We start from the raw sequence: 20,383 nt of genomic DNA, 5'->3' as shown, positions 1-20,383 counted from the left end.
CACAAACATTTTTGCAGTTTCTTGGAATGTACGGATCCTGGAAATGTTTTTGAGTTGTAGTGGGCAGGAGGAGGCAAGGCATTGGATATGTAGCTTGAAAGAGAGGGCAGAGTCGAGGATCACCCCGAGGCCCCGAACATGGGGGACTATTTGTCCCGGTGTACCATCCCGGCATTACACAGGCATGTGTCCCACAACATTACCCATGCCCTCCACAATGCTGTTACTGGGAAAGTCCACCTAACCACAGACAAGTGGACAAGCGCTTGTGGTCAAGGCCAGTACATCTCACTGATGGCACACTGGGTTAACATAATGGAAGCCGAGTCCCAGTCCGACCTTGGGATGGTGAACATACTCCCAACCCCGAGTATTGCGGGCCCTATGTCAATCTGGGTTGCCCCCACAGTCTACAGCTCCTGCAATTCCTCCTCCTCATTTTCCTTCTCTTCAGCCTCCATCTCCAAAACAAACATATCAATTACAAACTGGAAGCACTGCAGCACCACCTCATCCAAGTGGCAACAGGTTGTGCTGAAGCTAATATGCTTAGGTGACAAACCGCACAATGCTGAAGAGTTGTGAACAGCTCTGAAAGAGCAGGCATATCTGTGGCTGACACCGCTGAACCTACAGCCAGGCATAGTCGTGTGTGACATTGGCTGGAACCTGGTGGCTGCTCTGTGGCAAGGCGAGCTCAACATGTGCCAGGCCTGGCCCATGTGCTCAACATCATTGTTCAACGTTTTCTGAAAAGCGACACGGAGCTACCAGATCTTCTAGGAAAAGTACAACGCTCTGCATACCCATTTTAGGAAGTCAGCTAGAGCTTCATCCGCCCTTGCCATGCTTCAGCAGTGTTGGCAACTTCTGGCTCACCGACTGGTGTGTTATGTCCCCACACATTGGAACTCTACACTGCAGATGTTGGAAAGGATTTGTGAGCAGAAGAGGGCAGTTGGTGACTACCAGCATCAACAAGGCTGTCGATATTCAGTTTTGACTTCAAACATAAGATCTAAGGAGTGGACATGGATGTCAGACATACGTATCATCCACCAAAACTTTGAGGAATCCACTAAGATGGTGAGCGGCAATGACACCATAATTAACGTCTCCATCCTGCTTCTGTGTGTTCTAATATTAATATTTACAGTTATTTATACAGCGTCAACATATACTTACAGTTTAACAGTTTGAAACACAACAGTCCTAAGTAACAACAATAACAAAAATACAATAATTAAACCAAAATAAAACGACCCTGCTCATGACAGTTTACAATCTACGCTAAGTAGCAACAATAACAATAATACAATAATTAAACAGAAATAAAACTACCCTGCTCGTGGCAGCTAACAATCTACACTAAGTAACAACGATAGCAATAATTAAACCCAAAAAAATATCCTGCTCGTGACAACTTACAATCTACAATGAGGTGGGGGAGATAAAAACTACAGGGGTGTATTTACAATAATGTATTTACAATGATGTATTTACAATGATATTACTGAGGTTAGTCGAAAGTTGTGGAGGCCTTAGGACAAGGAGGAGGAGAGCATGGTCAGTCATCCTCTTGGTGAGGACACTGAAGTATTGACTGTTAGCAGTCTTTCACACATGGCTGAGTTTATGTTATGCTGCCTTTCCCGTCACCCTCTCATTCTCAAAATTTTGGGTGACAGGCAATACTGATTGGTGACACGTCTAGACCCATGCTACAAGGAGAACTTTATATCTCTTATTCCAGAGGCAGACAGGTGTACTAAAAAGTTGGAGAACCAGAGGGTCCTTCTTGCGGAATTATTAAAAAAATTCCCATCTGAAAACGCTGGCAGCAGAGGTCACAGTTTGTTGGCCAGCAAGGAGTACAGGTGAGAGAGACACAACTCCAATCCAGTAAAGGCAGTGGAACACTGGCAAAGTTTGGGGAGAGTTTTCTCAGACCCTCCCATTGCCCTGGCCCTGAGGCTCGGGAGATTCTCACAAGGAGTGCAAAGTTTGGAAAAATGCTTAGGGAGTACCTTGCTGACTGTACCAACATCCTCTGTCATTCCTCTGTGCTTTATAATTATTGGTTATCCACGCTGAACACGTGGCATGAACTAGCTCTCTCTACTGGGCACATGCGCTGTACTCACGGTCATGGAGCGCATGGCGCCTCACTCTCTTGCTTGCGGTCACTGGGCACATGATGCCTCACTCTCTGGCGGTTACTGAGCACACAACATCTTGCTCTCTGACAGTACTGCTTTTAGTGGCGGGAGTCAACGGGAACAGTCCTTTGCAGCGCCAGTGCTCTAAGGACAGAGCACGCTGCTCAGTATCCTATGCGCTGCTTGTCCACACCCAAAATCTCTGCTGTCGTGCCCACTTTCTCTTAATCTGGCCCCCCTGCCTCTACATCTCCGGGTCTGTCTGCTGCAGTTCGTTGCAGGGTCGGCGCTTTGGGTGCGTAGTGCACTGCCCCCTTGATGCTCACACGCTGACAGCTGGGGACTCACTCCTGTTTTGCATTTTTTTCCTCTCAGCTTAGGGCCAGGTTCCCTGTCTAAACACGCCCCTCTTCCTGGGTAATGGGGCCTGTCCATTCCCCTGTTCCTTTCCCCAGGAAACACGGGACAGCACAGGTACCCGCAGCTCGGTCATCCTGAGTCCGTACATGTCTGGCCAATCAGTTATTTAATGCAAGCATCATAGAAGGCATGTTCTTTTAATTTTCAAGAGAAAATTGTACATTACATCCAGAACAGTTTGACTTTGAAGGACTCTGTGGCTCATATCAATCCACAAGATGACACTAGTCTCATACTTCAAAATTTTGGTGGTAAATCATTTCCCCACAGATAGGTTGTGTATGTTCTGAGTTATGTAACATCATTTGAGTGATAATTATTAATACCTATTTGCTTCACAATATATTCATGTTTTTCTTCAAGGCTTCGGAATATAATGTTGTAAATGTGAAAGCAAGTTGGTGAAGTGTGCTTTAATGCAAATGTGAAAGTAATTGTCATCTTTACTATTTCTCCATTCAGTGTGCAGCTAACCACCTTATTGATCTTATTGAATTTCTTTGGCAAAAAAACAGCTGCATCAATACCACATGCTTTTCCTATTAATTCATCATGCTGGTAAAGTAGAGGTGATATTAGGGATCTAGATAACATCTGTGGACTGTAGTTAACATGACACTGTGACAAGACACATTGGGGTCTAGCTACCAATTTGACAGTTTGTGCACAGCTGAACAAAGTTGCCAGAAAAACAAGATTTTGATTCAATAACATGTTGGATGGATTGTCTACTGGAAACACCCATATAGTATTATTATTATTATTATTATTATTATTATTATTATTTATTTATATAACGCCATTAATTCCATGGTGCTGTACATGAGAAGGGGTTACATACAAAGTAATAGATATCATTTACAGTAAACAAATTTACAATGACAGTCTGATACAGAGGGGAGAGGACCCTGTCTTTGCCGACTTGGGGAAGAGATAGAAGGGTGAGGGGTGCGGCAGCTCAGGTAGTGGTGAAGAAGTCACATCACCGACCACCTTGCTCTCAAATTGACACCTCTTGAAAAACAGCCGAAATGTCAAAATCTCTAGCTTCTGTTAAAGAAAATGCAGGGGCTCCTTTTTGACGTCCTCATCCAATCAGTTCAGTATTAGTAGGTGATAGATTGTTAGAATCCGGCCCAGGAACACCAGGCTTCAGTAGTTGTGAGTCCTGGCCCCGTGCTCTTCCACGTGCTCTTGCTCTGGCTCTTCCAGTCATGATTTAATCTAGAAGATTTCGCCTTCGCAATTCAGAGACAGAGTACAACACCGCCCAAGCGTTCACCCTCAGCTCCTCAGACTGTGCAGTGACTGCCTCTAGGCAGAAGATGATGATGGTGATAGTAGTTGGAGCATTTAAGACAGTCATGAAGCAGCCATAACAACTTGAAACAGAAGTGTTTTCACCGAGATACCACACTGTTCAATATGTGGCCTGTATTTTTACCCCTAAGCCCTAAATAGTGTAGAGAACTACGAAAAAACACACAGCAACAAAAGGTGAATGGAAGCTTCAAAAGCACACTTTGTAGCCCACAGCTAGATGAGACGCCTGATGGAGATAACAGACTGTTCAATATGTGGCCTGTATTTTTTAATTTTTTACCCCAGAATAGTGTACAGAACTAGGGTAACAGACAGCAAATACAGTGGAATGTAGGCCTGAATTGCCACAATTTGTAGACCACAAATACATCAGATGTCTGACAGTGACACCAGACTGTTCAATATGTGGCCTGTAATTTCTTTTATTTTTTACCCCAAAATAGTATACAGAACTATGGTAACAGACAGCAAATACAGTGGAATGTAGGCCTGAATTGCCACAATTTGTAGGCCACAAATACATCAGACGTCTGACAGCGACACCAGACTGTTCAATATGTGGCCTGCATTTTTTTATTTTTTACCCCAAAATAGTGTACAGAACTAGGGTAACAGACAGCAAATACAGTGGAATGTAGGCCTGAATTGCCACAATTTGTAGGCCACAAATACATCAGACATCTCACATTGATACCACACTGCCAAATATGTGGCCTGTGGGTTTTTTGGGGTGTCAGCTAAATAGTGGTGTATAGAACTAGAGTAACAGACAGGAAAAACAATGGAATACCGGCCTAAAATGCCCAAGCTTGTTGCACGCAGATATGAGTAGGTGTGGGGTGGCTGTTTTTATCAGTAGTTTGCACCTGTGCAGCTCCTTGCCTTTATCAGCATCCTGCTATATGTGCAATTGTTATCAGACAAGGTTTTGGGATGGCCATATCTTGTGGAATGAGTTTTTTTTGGAATTTTTTATATGTTAGGACTCGCAAATATGAGGAGCCTTGACGTAGCTTGCGGGCTTAATCTATTTTGGCCAAAATATTAACCAATACCTCAATTAATGTACTCATTGTATGCATTAATTTTTTGCACTTATCATATCAGTTTTTGCAGGATGCAGCCGGGCCTCTTTCTGTTGGCTTGGTCTATTGGGGCGTCTGTCACTGTGTATTTGCATACTATAGTGCTGTAGCAGCCCGCCTGATAATACTAAGGGTGTCATTAATAGGCTGCAAACCAGACACTTTGCATCACACTTACATGTGTGACTGGCATCCTATGCAAGCCATTTCTATGTGCATTTTTCCTACTAGGCAGCCAACCCCTCAATGGTCTGGTAGGTGTGGGGTGGCTGTTTTTATAAATAGTTTGCACCTGTGCTGCTCCTTGCCTTTATTAGTGGAGGCCTGCTGCATCCTGCTATATGTGCATTTGTTATCAGACAAGGTTTTGCGCAGGCCATATCTTGTAGTATGAGTTTTTTTTATTTTTTCTATATTAGCTGTAACAGACAGCAAATATAGTCGAATGTAGGCCTAAATCGCCACAATTTGTAGGCCACAAATACATCAGACGTCTCACATTGATACCACACTGCCAAATATGTGGCCTGTGTTTTTTTGGGGGTCTGCTAAATAGTGCTGTATAGAACTAGAATAACAGACAGGAAAAACACTGGAATACCGGCCTAAAATGCCCAAACTTGGAGCACGCAGATATGAGTCCTGTCATGAGAGATACCACACTGCCAAATATGTGGCCTGTATTTTTTTTTTTTTAATGCAAAATAGTGCTGTATATAACTAGACTAGCAGACAGGAAAAACACTGGAATACTGGCCTAAAATGCCCAATCTTGGAGCATGCAGATGTATGAGGCCTGTCACGGAGATACCACACTGCCAAATATGTGGCCTATATTTTTTGGGGGGTCTGCAAAATAGTGCTGCATATAACTAGAGTAACAGACAGCAATAAAATGGAATTTAGGCCTAAAATGCCCAAAATTTTTAGCACACGGATATATGAGGCATGTCACAGATATGCCACACTGTAAAATATGTGGCCTGTATGTTATTTTTTTTGGGTTCAGCAAAATGATGTCAAGAAATTGTGTAAGACACTCAAAAAAAATTGTACCGTACCACAAAAAAAGACAGATTTTTCTGCGCACTCAAATGTGATTTTTGGGTCCCCTTTAAAATTGCAGGGTGGAGACCCAAGTTCCCACTGAGTTATCCTGGAAATGCTTGGTGCTCATGAGTACACCAAGTACAGTGATACTCGGGAGAATAACGAGTAGTGGCGAGCACGTTCGCTCATCACTAGTTAGCACTGTAGCTTTGCAGCACATAGGTCCTGTGTTCAAATCCAACCAAGGACAACATCTGCAAGGAGTTTGTGTTTTCTCCCTTTGTTCTGTAGGTTTCCTCCAGATAATCCGGTTTCTCCCCACACTCCAGACATACTGATAATGCCGTTAAAGTCTGTAAAGCACTGTGGATTTAATGGTGCTGTATAAATGAATACAGTAAAATAAATAAAGATTAAAGGGAAGAGTAATCCAACATTGTTTTTTTTTAATATTTTTGTATTTTTATTAATTTTTTCATTGTTTTTATTTATTTTTTTGTTTTAGTTTTATAGAAAGGACTTAAAACAATATATGATTTACCAAAACTAAAACTAGCAATCTATGACAAGGATGCATAGGTCAAAGTGGAGGAAGAGGTTAACGTGGCGGTATAAGATGGAAAAGTCAAAGGACGAGTAATCCAATTTTTTTTTCAGACTTATTAATTTTTTTTCTTTTTGTTATGGAACTGACTTAAAACAACTTACAAGTTACAAAACTAGCTATCTTGAACCACAAGGCATAGATCCAAGTTGAGGAAAAGGTGGACATGTCGATATGGGTGGAAGAGGCAAGGGAGGAGTAATCTAACACTTTTTTAAAAATTTCTTTTACTTTTTTTAGACTTTTTAAAAATGTGTTTTTTGTTTTTCATTTTTGTTGTGGAACTGACTTAAAACAACTTACAAAACAAAACTATCTTTCTCAAACTGCAAAGTGTAAGTCCAAGTGGAGGAAGAGGTGGACATGTCGGTATGGGTGGAAGATAGAAAGGAGGAGTAATACAACTTTTTTATTTATTTTTTCATGTATTTTTTTTCTTTCTTTTATGTCACTCACTTAAAACAACCTAAAATTACAAAACTAAAATTAGCTATCTAGAGCTATGAGCTGCAGGTCCAAGATGAGGAAGTGGTGGATGTGGCGGTACGGGTGAAAGAGGCAAGAGAGGTGTAATCCAAAACTGTGTCTTTTTTTTCTTAGGGAACTGACTTTAAAGCATATATCCAAAATAACAGGCTACAACCAGGGAGTAGAGGTCCAACTGAAGGAGGCACCCAAAAGAGACAAATGGCAAATAGAGTTGAAGACTGGCTGAGTGTGGCTGTTATAGTTATCTAGTCATCCAGCAAGTCATGTGGGATCCACACTTGGTTCCTTTTCAAGGAATGTTAGCTTCTCTACGTTGGATATGGACAGTTGGATGGGCCTGTCTGTAATAACACCCCTCGCCATGCTAAAGACACATTCCAACAGTACACTTGCCACAGGGCAGGCCAGAGCATCTGAGGCATAAAGGGCAAGGTAAGGCCATATGTCCAATTTGGAGAGCCAGAAGTTAAATGAGGCAGACCCACTTGTTAGTACATGGAGACGTGGTCATGTACTCTTTCACCATGTTGTTATAGCGCTGCCTCCTGCTAATAAGTACTATGTCAGATTGTGGTACTGGATGCTGTGGCATGCTCATAAAGTTATGCCACATTTCAGCTATGCTAACCCTGCCTTTTGAGGTGCTGGCAGTGCCCCAGCTGTGTTGGTGACTTCTTCCTCTGCCTTGTTGTTCCACTGGGCCCTTGCTGTCAGATGGGAAAGCAATTAGTAGTCTTTTTTTACCAGCATGTGCTTGTATTCACATGTTTTGTGATCTCTCTCCAGTGACAGAAGTAGTGATGGTACATTGTCCCTGTATTGGGGATCCAACAGGTGGCCACCCAGTTATCTGCACTGGTAACAATACAGGCAACTTGTCCGGTCATTGTGCAGGCACTTCAGCATATATTGGCTCATGTGCGCTAGGGTGCCCGAGACAATGATAAACTGTCCTCGGTGGGAGGTATATCATCTGGGTACTCTATATCCCCCCAGCCATGCTCCTGTAATGCCCATGATGTGATCTGAGTGCCACCCTGCTGTGCAGGCTGTACAGTTGTATAAGGAGATAGACCGGACCTCGGGTACCTGCATGCCGGGTCCGGAACTAGAAGGGCTGCATCCTCTGTCCCCGGGGGGAAGCCTGAGTGTGGTGGACTTCCCTCTGTTGCATGAGAGAAGCCTGAGAGAGACAGTTTCCTGCTGACAGGCATGGGCAGGGAGAGCCAGAAAAGGGCGCGCAGCAGCCAGCAGATAAAAGGAGAAAGCGCGCCAAAAGAGTGAGTCTGGCACCGGTGCAGAGCAGTGCAGAGGGCAGCGCACAGAGCGGTGAGCAGTGCGCTCTGCTTCCCCCATCACGGTGTCCCGATGTGGCGATGGGCCCGTTGCCTGTAGAGCAGAGCTGTGTCAGCAGAGCAGGGCTGTGTCAGCAGGGAGAGCTGTGTCAGCGGAGGAGAGCCGTGCAGAGCCGTGCACCCAGAGCAGAGCCGGGTGTCGCAGCAGACCAAGAGAGGGGTGCTCTGGCTGGGAATACCAGCGCCAGTCAGACCAGCGTTGCCCACCGCCAACAGTGGGGACCAGGGAGAGTGGGATGTGTGTCCAGTGACAGCCAGAGAGTATCAGGTGCCGTACACGACCTGACCGTGAGTACCTCACAAGCGCTGCCTAAGAGAAACCGCACAGGACTGACACTCGCACTTTGACGTGGACACGGAATAGTTGTCCTGACCTTGGTGACCTACAGTTAAGGAGCCACGTTGGGCTCATACCGGTTTGTGGCCCGTGCCTTTAATAACCACAGCAGTATATGGACAAGGGGCAGTGGAAGGTACCAGAGACAGACCACTGTTACCAGAAAATGGGGTATTATCGTCTACCTGACCCCACTAGAGAGGACACCACGTCAGCCGTTGCAGCACAATTGAGTTCGCAGTAGGAGCTGCAGTTTAAGGGCTGCCTTACATCTATGCTAATGAACTGCCGCCATCTGAACTGTTGTTATATACTTTGCCTTTAATGTACCGTTTGTCTCCCCTGACTATCCCTTTTTCTCCTGACTGTTTAACTATTTACCTCCCTGCGTGGAGTATTCCCCAGTAAATAAACCTGTTAACCCTTGCTCTGCCTGCGTCCCATCACTGCATCCCGCTTTCCTGCTTGTTAACTTACAGTTGTGTAGCTGGCTGATGTTGGGACAGTAATCCACCCTCTGAGCCATGTGTGGAAGACAGGCTTAATAACGGTGTGTATTGGCTCGGCTACTCCTCCTGCTCCTCTTCTTCTTGTGCCACCAGTCATCCATCCTGGCCTGAATTGTTTTTTCCAGCAGGCATATACTGTAAGTGGTATAGTAATACTGACAATGGCCTCATCAGCGCAGGCCATATTGGTAGAATATTTGAAGCAGCGGATCACGGCATAAACGTCTCTCATGGAGGCCTAGTCATTGGTGGTGAAGAGGTGTTCTGGAGAATGATTCAATTATAAACAGGCAAAATGAATATTAGTTGTGTTACAAATAATGTGACACCTGTAGAATTGAAATTATATGCAAATGTCTTTACATTTGCATATAATTTCAATTCTACAGGTGTCACATGCGCCTGGGTGCGAATTTAATCAAATCCTTAGGACACAAGTCTTTTAACGCAGCTTCATCAGAGTTCTTTTTAAAGGGACTATACAATGAGAAAAAGGCTTAATATTTAAATAAGGTTTTCATGAAGATTTGTTTTTATTTTTGTCATTTTCTTAAATTTTCATTTTCAGAAAAGAGCAGGAACAATGGGTCTTATATTGGTCTTAGTGGCTAGTGTAAAAATTGTATGATTTTATTTTTTTTTAAGTATATATATGACAATGACATGGCAGAAAGATTTCTGAAAAGAACAGGGTACCTAAGTCTTAAGGGCCTGTCACACTAAGCGATATCGCTAGCAATATCGCTATAACTTGTGACGATATAGCGATATTGCTAGCGATATCGCTGTGTCTGATACTTACCTACGACTGGCTCCCCCGCTGGTTATCGCTGATCGCGCGAGAACATTCAGGACCGCTTCTCGTCGTCAGCTTCCTGCGGCGCTTCCTGTGGAGAGATGAGGGATGAGCGTGGAGCCGGGCGGGAGGACGCAGGATCGCCTAGTGTGACAGGTAAGAAGCGACCCCCGACCCCTGTGTGGCAGCTCACTAGCGACCACTTAGCGATGTACCAGCGATCCTGACCGCGTCATATCGCTGGTCGGGATCGCTGGTACATCGCTAAGTGTGACAGTACCTTTAGTGGCAAGGGTATATATATTACAAATCATGCAATTTTTATCCTTGCCACTGAGACTAATGTTTCCTGCTCTTTTCAGCAGTGTCATTATCATCACAGACATGTTACACAGAAAATTAACTCCTCTATGTGTTCCAGATGTCACAGGAAAAGGTGACGTTACAGTTCTGCTCCCCTTCCTTCACAGTGTCATTAGCCTAGGTCAAGGTTTAAGCAATACATTCTTCAATACAAATCAATAGGTTCAGATCTAGGCTATTACTGCTTATGGCAATGAGGCTATTGAAAAGAACAAGAAGCATAAGTCTAACATTAGGTCTAGTGATAAGTGTGAAAAAATACAAGAATTATGGTTTTGTTTTTTTTGTAAAGATTTTGAAAACTAAATAAAAATTATAAAAATTAAAAAATACATTTCACATGCCATCCTGATTTAAGCAATAGTTCATTTTTGATGATACATTCCCTTTCAAAAGGCAAAGCCTCACATTCCTCCACAAATTAACTAGTTTACTTCTGCCCATAGTTTAAAATGCATTTTGTATCTGAAATTTTTGTGATTTTGTGATCAGTTCAACTTGTTTTATAAACTCACATTCTGCTCTGTTAATATCAGTGATTAATTCAGGTTGTACCAGGGTTTTCCATAATTATTCAGTCATTGATGAAGCGTATTGTAACTTTTCTGCTAAAAACAAATATTTTTTTTCTGAGAAATATCCCCTGTCCATGGTTCTGAAATAAAAACAAAATGCTAATTTGTGTTTTTTTTTTAATTTCTCATTACCTCAATTTTCAATGGGAAATAGGGGTTTATGCTGTCTTTACTGATTGCATTAGTGAATTTCCTAGCTAGAAATTACTGTAATATTAATGTAATATTATAATGGAGTAATACAAAAAGTATATTACAGGGCTGCTGGTAATCCAAATGGCAATAATTGAATGAAACCTCCTCTTTCATTTTAATTGTAGCTAAACTGAATAACTAAATAATAGTATAAGAAAGGTTCTTCTACTTTACATATTGATGATTATATATATGTTGCCTTGTAAGCACTACATTGTAGAACAACTCATTATGCACCTTCTCGATACTGTAGTTGGAACATCTTTTATTATTAATATAAAGTGCTTGTACCCAGGGCTGGCTCCAGATTTTTGTGGGCCACCGACGAACGAGTCTCAGTGGGCCCCTCTAACACATACCACGATTTATGATGCACAGATACGGCAGGGAAATATAGGTATTGTACAATGCCAAAGATTTCACTTACTTCTTACATTACATGAGTGATATCTATTGTAAATTCTGCAATAGCTCAGAAACTGGCAAATTTCTCACACAGCATAGTGTGTGCTCTTGGGGGATTCAAGAGTTTGAAATCACATAGAGTGACTGCAGACTTATCATTTTAGACCAGGCAGTATAGCTCTAGTCTCCATACATTATTATGGGCACCACATTTGTAAAGCAGGAAGCAGTTCATTTGGTGCAGTGAGTAAACGGAGACAGAGAAAGGGTTAACAATATTTACTAAACAATCAATAACAATAATACTCCCAGGGAGGTAAAGGCAATGGCAAAAGATTATACAAAAATAAACCGAACACTTATCGGTTGTAGCTCGGACAGAGGGAAGACTGGAATATCTCCTGGCAGATTCTCAAATGGTACACAAAGTCTCTGGCTCTGTTACCAAGAAATGAATAACGCTGTCTCCCGACAGTGCCGAAGGATTCAGTCCTCTTTGTCTTTGGTATGCTGGAACGTGGAAACAGTCCTTTGTTTGAAGGTTTCAGAAGTGGTTCCGAGCATGGTTCGAGATCACGTGCACTAGCAGCAACAATCCGTGGTCTTTTGGAGTAGTCCTTAAGCTGTTGTTCCGGTATCTTGGGTAAAACAGGGGTAGCAGGCGATGCGAATACAGACGGTAATTCAATAGCGTCAAAAGTATTCTCAAAGTCAGCACGTGGAGGTCTGGGAGCAGAGGAGTCGTCAATAGGAGCTGTGGAAAGGGAGTCAACCATCTCCTGTCGCCTTCCCGCCATGTCTGGCCTGTTCCCGTGATCAGGCCCCCTTAAGTACCCCATGCCCCCTGCTGTCTGAGCAGACGGTCTCTCCCTCTCAGAGGAAATCACTGGCAGTGGTGACAGCCCAGATAGTTCCGGCCTTAAAGGGCACTGCACCCGACTGACTCTGTCCTGTCTCACTTCCTTACACCCCTCCTTTCTTTTCATTCACCATTTCACGGGCGAGACTTCTGGAACACAGCTAGGGAGTCTATTTACAGGTCCAGTGGTTTGCCGCCAAAGGAATTGGTCTTGAATGTACTGAATGGGGGGCTGGCAGGCCGTTGTTCATTCGGAATAACATAGATTGGAAGAAATAGTGGAGTCTGTAACGTTGTCTTCCAGAGCGCACTTCCAGATGATTGTTCGAGATCTTCCTCCTCTTCTTCCACTACAGTCATAGGAGGCACCTCTTCAGAAACTGTGGGAGGCTCTTCCCTTAAGGGCCTGTCACACTAAGTGATATCGCTAGCAATATCGCTATAACATCATTGGTTTTTGTGACGTTATAGCGATATTGCTAGCGATATCGCTAAGTCTGATACTTATCTCCGACCGGCTCCCCCGCTGGTTATCGCTGATCGCGCGAGAACATCCTGGACTGTTTCTCGTCGTCAGCTTCCTGCTGGGCTTCCTGTGGCACCGACGAGCGACGCGTGGACGTGGGCGGGAGGACGTCAGGATCGCCTCGTCTGACAGGTAAGTAACGACCCCCGACCCCTGCTATGTCGCTGGTGAGATCTGCCTGAGTGGCAGCTCACTAGCGACCACTTAGCGATGCACCAGCAATCCTGACCGTGTCATATCACTGGTCGGGATCGCTGGTGCATCGCTAAGTGTGACAGTATCTTTAGTCTGGGATTCTCGGAGAGAGATGGTCGGAGCATATTCCTATGGACCACTCTGGTAGGCGCATTGTCTCCTCCTTCTGGAAAAACTTCATACACAGGCCCTTCCACACCAACTCGATGTTTCATTCTGAATGGCCTACTCTCCCAACTATTCTCCAGCTTGTCATGGAGACACTTGTTAAGCACCAACACTCGATCACCCACCTGAAGATCTGTCCCCAAGAGAGGAAGTTTCTCAACATATTCCAGCTCCCGGATCCGAGTCTGCACTAGACAATGCAAGGTCTGCAGACGGTGATGATTTTCTCGGACCCAGGTAGACAACCCCGTCCATGGCTAGTCCTCCCCTGGATCCAGTTCCAACTCCGTGATGTCCTTCCCTGCTCAGCCAAACAACAAGGAGTAAGGCGTGTGTTTGATGGATTCGATAATTATAGACCCACACGAGTTCAGAGATGTATTCTGGCCACCTGGCCTTCAGATCATCTTCCAGAGGTCTTAGCATTTGAATCAGGGTACAGTTGAATCGTTCGCAGGCCCCGTTTCCCTGAGGATGGTATGGTGTGGTATGTGATCCGTCAAATCGGTAGATCCACTGCAATTCATCCATCACTTTGCCTAAGAAACATGCTGCCTGATCTGAATGGATTCGCTGTGGGCACCCGTACACCTGAATGAAATGTTTGCAGATAGCATATGCAGCAGTCTCAGCTGTCTGATCTCGGGTGGGCGTCACCACCGCAAATTTTGTGAACTGGTCTACCATCACTAGGCAGTGGTCATATCCCTGATGGGCTGGCCCGATCATTAAATAATCAACAGTCAACAGTTCCAGGGGAGCTGAGGTCACTATCGTCTGCACTGGGGCTCGTTGTTCTGGGGATTTGGCCAATTCACAGGCCCGACAAGCCTCCTCGACCGCTGCTCTCATTCGTGGATGGTACAAGAATCGTTGGAGCCACTAAAGCATTTTCTCTAGGTCAAAATGAGCTCCCCTCTTATGGGCTTCAGTAGCCAGCGTAGGGAGCACTGTTTCTGGGATAACCACCTGCCAGGAAGCTCCCAGTTCTCCCCGGAGTTGAACCTTCCGGTATAACAGTCTATTTCTCATCTGCAGCCGCTTCCACTGCTGGAGGATACACAATGGTTCTGGGGTCAAAGCACCGCTGTTCTGGACTAGGCAGCTCCCCCACCATCACCCAATGCCTGAACAAAGCGAGTTCTCAGTCCTCCTGCTGTAATTGGACCCACTCATCTCAAGATCATCCCAATACTACTTCATGGATGAGGGCTTGTATCTGGCCCAGTAAGGCCGCTGCCGTCCCAGCGGTTCTTCAAAATCAGTGAACCTCCTCCCTCTCCAGCAATTCGTCTCTACTTTGTCCCGGTGATGCAAGTCTTGCTCTAGACTGGGCGTCAGCATGCGTGTTCTCTGAGTTCAATTGGGCAATCATAGGGACAATGGGGTGGAAGAGTTTCCACGGCTTTTTTTTAGAAAATATGTCGCATACTGCCAGCAATGTTTGGGCAGCGAGGTTAGAGCTGCGGGAACCTCAGACGACCCAACCTGAACTTGGGCCTTGAGACACTGTCCCTGGCATGCCCTACTTCATCCATGTATACTCCCCATAGCCCAATAAATATGGGGTGAGTGGTGGCACAACCAGGGCCTACCCAGCAGCACCTCATCAATACCCTCGGGGATGACCAACAAGGAGATCAACTCCTGATGTTTAGGAGAAAACTCGAGGGAAAGGGGAATGGTTTGATGGGTGATCTGACAGGGTAGCACTGAGCCTTTAACCACTCGGATGGTAACGAGCTTAGAGAGCATAACAAGAGGTATTGCGTGTCGTAGGGCGAAGGAAGAGGACATAAAATTACCCTCTGCTCTGGAATCCACGCAAGCTTCTGCAGAAAGAGACAAACCGTTAGGACAGTGTTACCTTCAACGTAATTTTGGAGGACATGTCCGATGAATCTGGAGCGCCCCCTCCAATTGTCACTAGAGACCGCCGTTCCCTCTGGCGCCTTGCACACCTGTTGGCAGCATAACCAGCCTGCTCATTGACAGGATGAGTTGGTGAGGTACAGACGGGACGAGCCTTAGCCTCCATGCGACAACCCACCAGAGGTTCTCTCGGTTCATTGGTCCGAGTAGGAGGCCCCAAAGGATTGGCAAAACTTGGTGCCAGTCGAATCCTTTGCCTACACTGGGCTCATTCCAACCTTCATTTGGCATACCGACGGTCGATAAAAGTGGAATTAAATACTTAGCATCTACTCAATGTGTTCTGTTTATTGATCTATTGCTGCCTGACCTTGGACCTTGTTCTGACCATCCATTTGTCTAGCCCCTTTGCTCTGATCTGCTATCTTACTGATATTCTGACTTTGGACCTTTACCTGATGTCGCCATTGTCTTTCCACTTTAGTTTACTATGTACTCTCTTGGTATCTGACCACAGAATGTTTGATTACCCTGCCTCACTGCTTGTCATGATTAGTGACTAGCCTCAGACCTATGTATCTACACTGCACTAAAGATGAACAAACTGATTTCATGAATTTTGAACTCATGCTGAATTTTTAGGAATTTGTCAAAGTGTTCGACTTTGAACAATATGCTATTAACTTTTCCACATTGCAGAAGACTGAATCGACTAGAGTAGAATCAAATAACAATGAGCTCTGCTAAGGCATCATAATTCCTTTCACTATAATGTCACATAGTATGGCTCAGCCAATCTGGAGTGATTATAATAGCGTTTTTAAAAGCAAAAGCTAGAAATTCAGTCTCCATGGAATCTGGATAGAGAGATGAGACTGCAGATAGGTAGCAGAGGAGACTGCAGGGAGACAAGAGACCAGGATCAAGTAGCTGAGGTCTGCAGGCTCATAGGACTCTGGAGCACTTAGAAGTTATATATATGCCCAGGTACATGATCACATGGGATCAAGCCGGGCCATTTGCAAAGCATGACATTGAGCACAACTGAGTTCAGTGGACTGGGGAGAGGGAAGAAAAGCCCGGATCTGGGACAGGTGCGTAACAGACAGGGATTATTTACTTGAAGCGCAATGCAAATATGGAAATATTTCCCAGATTTGTAAATTGATTAAATATTTTAAAAGGAGCCTATTGCCATTGTTGACAGAAATATTAAAAGTTATTAAAGCAGCTTTCTCATGAAGATTTTTTTTTAAATAAATCTATGCATATGTACATGTAGTGTAGTATGTGTTTTAATATATTTACCCACCGCCGCTTTCTCAGTGCTGTTCTGCTCCTCTTCTCAGTGATGCCACCGCTCTGCTGACTCTCTGGATCATGCTGCGCTCTGCGTGACCTGGAAGTGGCTTTTACAGTGTGAGGCTAGTTTCACACTTGCTTTTTTTTGCAGCGCGTTTTTCCCGCAAAAAAACGCATTGAAAAAACGCATACAAAAGCATACAACTGCTGCGTTTTTTTCAAGCATTTTTATGAGCATGCATGAAAAAAACGCAGCGTTTTTATGCGTTTGTATGCGTTTTTAGTGCGTTTTTACCGCGTTTGCGTTTTTTTCCAACATTAGGTGGCCCCTCACACTAACCCAAACCATGACTTTACTAACCCTAAGGCTGTGTGCACACGCTGCGGAAAAGGTGCGGATTCATCCGCGCGGATTTTGTACAATCCGCAGGTGAAACCGCAGGTCAAAAGACCTGCGGTTTTACCTGCGGATTGCTCTGCGGTTTTGCCCTGCGGTTTTTCATCTCCTCAATGGAGGAGATGGCAAACCGCAGGAGAATCCGCAGAAAGAATTGACATGTCAATTCTTTCTGCGGATTGAAAACCGCAGATAATCCGCGCGGAAAATTCCGCACCGTCTGCACTGCGGTTTTTGATTCCCATAGGGAATCATTGTACTGTACACCGCAGCAGAAACTGCTGCGGGTCCGCAGCGGCCAAAACCGCTGCGGAACCGCAGCAAAATCCGCAGCGTGTGCACACAGCCTTACCCTGACCCTAACCCTAACCCTAACCCTGACCCTAACCCTAACCCTAACCCTGACCCTAACCCTAACCCTAACCCTGACCCTAACCCTTAACCAAATCATACTTAACCCTAACCCAAACCCTAAACCCTAACTAACCCTAACCCTAACCCTAACCCTAACCCTGACCCTAACCCTAACCCTAACCCTGACCCTAACCCTAACCCTGACCCTAACCCTAACCCTAACCCTAACCCTGACCCTAACCCTAACCCTAACCCTGACCCTAACCCTAACCCTAACCCTGACCCTAACCCTTAACCAAACCATACTTAACCCTAACCCTGACCCTAACCCTGACCCTAACCCTTAACCAAACCATACTTAACCCTAACCCTGACCCTAACCCTAACCCTGACCCTAACCCTAACCCTAACCCTGACCCTAACCCTAACCCTAACCCTAACCCTGACCCTAACCCTTAACCAAACCATACTTAACCCTAAGCCTGACCCTAACCCTTAACCAAACCATACTTAACCCTAACCCTGACCCAAACCCCAACCCTAACCCTGACCCTGACCCTAACCCTAACCCTAAACCCCCTTAACTAACCCTAACTCTAACCCAAACCCCTAAATTCCATGGTTAAAAAAAAAAAACGCATATGCAAAAAAACGCATACATGAGCATGCCAGTGCGCACATATGCGCATCCATAGGCTATAATGGCCATTTTTAGCGCAAAACGTGCGCATATGTGCGCATGCGCTTTTTTGCAGGGCCAAAAAATGCAACATGCTGCGTCTGGAAAATACAAACGCACACCCCAAAAAAACGCAGCGCATGAAAATCGCATACATGCGCTTACAAGCGCGCAGGTATGCGCACCCATGTTAAATATAGGGGAAAAAACGCATGCGCACATATGCGTTTTTTTCCAGCGCTAAAAAACGCAAATGTGAAACCAGCCTAAGCCTACGGAGGGTCAGAACGAGGCTCCATAGGATTGCATTGTAAAAGAGACTCCCAGTGTAGAGTGAGGCAGAGAGTCTAAAGTGCGATGATGTCATTTGGAAAAGGAGCAGAATTATGCTGGATCCCAGAGAAGGTGACAGTATGTGAATAGATTAATACACTTACACTACACTACATGCACTTATTCACAGATTTATTAAAAAATCTTCTTGTGAGTACTTCTTTACCTGGGGATAATATTTATTTAATAAAATACAGTCCCTTCATTTGTCACCATTACACTGATAGATAACTTGGTAAAATATTATATAAATATCTGAACACAAACACTAGCCAGTACAATATCTGCTCCTATGGTGCGACATCATGCAATCTGTATAAGCGTCATCTGTGGGGGTGCACTAGCTTCCCACTGTTATGCTCTTTGTTTTGACTTCCATGCATACAGATTTATTTGTTTAGCCTTCAACCCATTTACAGTTCAAGACAAAATTTATTTTCTTCAAAAGTGAAGCCAAATATCCTGTACAGACACGGATGTCAAAGACATTTGTGCTGCTTTGATTTATCTAGTGCAGTTGCTGCTGGCGTTTCATGCAAACATATATAGTTAATTTTCTGGATAATTTGTTCAAAAGATCAAGTTTACTTCTACCCAAGTAAAGCAAAATGCAATCTAATGGACACATGAATTTTTCCTGCCAGTACTTAGTAGCCGTACACTCACTGTCTAGACATGTTCTAGAACACAATTAGGAATATTTATTTTTTTGAAAATCTACTGTATATGTACCAGTAATATAATGCTTGTACCTTCTTATGTTATATTATATTCTTACATTATCTGCTGTAACATTAAGTTGTTAGACCAAGCTATAGAAGGGGAATAATATTTAATAATAATATATTAGAAATTGTGAGACTGGCCCCTCCCATGAATAATGCAGATATTCTAAGTAATATAATCTATGTCTTATTTTTTAATTTATTTATTTATTTAACTCCTTTATATAGCGCCATTAATTCCACAGCACTTTACATACATTATAATCACTGTCCTTATTGGGGCTCACAATCTAGATTCCCCATCAGTATGTCTTTGGAATTTGGCAGAAAACCGGAGAACTCGGAGTAAACCCACGCAAACACGGGGACAACATACAAACTCCTTACAGATATTGGTTGGATTTGAACCCAGGACCCCAGCAGTGCAAAGCTGCAGTGCTAACCACTGATTTATGTTTTGATTTTTATAAAAATTCAGATTTAAGGGCTTACTGTGATGCTTCAGGGATATGGACCGTGACGCTTCAGGGGTTTTGGCAGCGTCCGAGAGTGGACCCTCTGGGTCGCGGAACTGAGGCCCATGGGACGAGTGCACCAGGTGGAACTGACCCCTATACAGGGACCGTTAGGGGCAGGCCCGCGGGGGGTCAGACACCGCGACAGCTGGAACCAAGAGGGGCGGCACGAGGGACTGGAATGACTACAGACTGGTGAGGATTACCAAGGAACGGGACTCCGTGCAGGAAGTGAGAGAAGGCAACGCGGACGACTGACAGGCAGTGGGCAGGAGTACAGGACAGGGAACTGAGCAGACACTGGAGGATGGAACAGAGACAGGGAACCGGGGAACGTAGGCAGTGGAACCCGGACCAGATAGGACAGAGGACGGGCAGGAGGACAGGACAACAACCAGTGGCAGAGACAGCAAGACTGGGACTAGGAAAAGCACAAGACATAGGGAAGACCTATAGACAAGCTATAGGCGGCCAAATTAGAGCAGGTAGACACACACAATAATCAGGCATCCTCCCCTTATGGGAGATGCCTAATATATCCCCTGCTGGCAGGTGATTGGCAGACCACTAATCGGCCGCCGCCCATCGCAGGGTTAAACAACCTGACGGCCGCACGCCCGTGACCTACTGCGCATGTGCGGGCCAGCAGCTGTCGGGAGACCAGGGAGGCAGGGCACGCGTGAGCAGGAGGAGAGGGGAGGCGCACGTGAGCCGGAGAGAGAAGGAGGAGGCGGCACGCAACGGGACTGGTAAGGAACAGCCGCTGGGGGAATTAATTCTGAAGGAATTAAGT

This window comes from Dendrobates tinctorius, unplaced genomic scaffold, assembly GCF_039654945.1.
Source record: "Dendrobates tinctorius isolate UK_male_01 unplaced genomic scaffold, ASM3965494v1 ptg000082l, whole genome shotgun sequence".
Taxonomy (NCBI): domain Eukaryota; kingdom Metazoa; phylum Chordata; class Amphibia; order Anura; family Dendrobatidae; genus Dendrobates; species Dendrobates tinctorius.
Note: the sequence above shows the minus strand (reverse complement) of the source record.